Source organism: Apteryx rowi, unplaced genomic scaffold (genome assembly GCF_003343035.1).
Source record: "Apteryx rowi isolate R43461 unplaced genomic scaffold, aptRow1 scaffold_885, whole genome shotgun sequence".
Lineage (NCBI taxonomy): Eukaryota > Metazoa > Chordata > Aves > Apterygiformes > Apterygidae > Apteryx > Apteryx rowi.
In genome coordinates, this window is record NW_020451188.1 from 57,412 (window position 1) to 58,063 (window position 652).

The 652-nt window shown below is 76.1% G+C and overlaps 1 protein-coding gene across 2 annotated transcripts in view; it reads left to right on the forward strand.

The window, feature by feature from the left end:
* The first annotated feature begins 458 nt into the window (after positions 1 to 458).
* Positions 459 to 652, forward strand: part of LATS2 (large tumor suppressor kinase 2) — a 50,559-nt gene continuing 50,365 nt past the window's right edge. For both annotated transcript variants that reach the window (XM_026090957.1, XM_026090958.1), the window contains exon 1: positions 459 to 586. The gene's annotated coding sequence lies outside the window, so the exon portion shown is untranslated. The remainder of the gene's footprint in view (positions 587 to 652) is intronic.

Consider the following 652-nt stretch of genomic DNA (forward strand, 5'->3'; position numbering starts at 1 on the left):
GGAGTCCCGCCAGCCGAGGGGTCCCGCCACCAGGCCGCCTACCCCCCCCTTCACACCCTTCGTAAACCGCCCCAGCAAGCTGCCCCGCGCCATTTCCCACCCCTGCGGCCCCCAAGACCCCTCGCGCCGCTGAGGCGGTTGGGGGCGAGGCAGTGGGGAGAAGATGGCGGGGGGGGGGTCAGAAGGGAGAGAGCGCCACAAGGTGGTTTTAAAGCCAGGGAAGGGCGGCCCTCGGGGGGGCGGGGGGGAGCTGAGGGCGGAGGAGGGGGTCGCCCCCACAGCGGAGCTCCCCCCGCCCCCCGGGGGCCGCCACAGCCCTAATGGCCCTTCCCGCCCTGCCGCCCAGAGGCCCCTCCCCCCGCTGGTATGTGCCGGGAGGGGCGGGGGGGAGTGGAATGACGCGGGCGCCGGGGTCACGTGACGCGCGCGGAATGCTAACAATGTAGCCAATGTCCCAACTGCGCCCTGCACTCGGCGCCCGCGACGGCCACGGCGGAAGATGGAGACCGGCCCGCGCCGTCGGGGCCGCGGCCGCCGCGCCGCTCCCTGAGGGCCCCCGGTGGGCGGCGCCAGGCACCCCGAGGAGGTGAGCGGGCGAGGGCGCGGCTCCCCGCGGCGCTGGCGGCGGGACGCGGGTGGGGGGAAAGTTGGA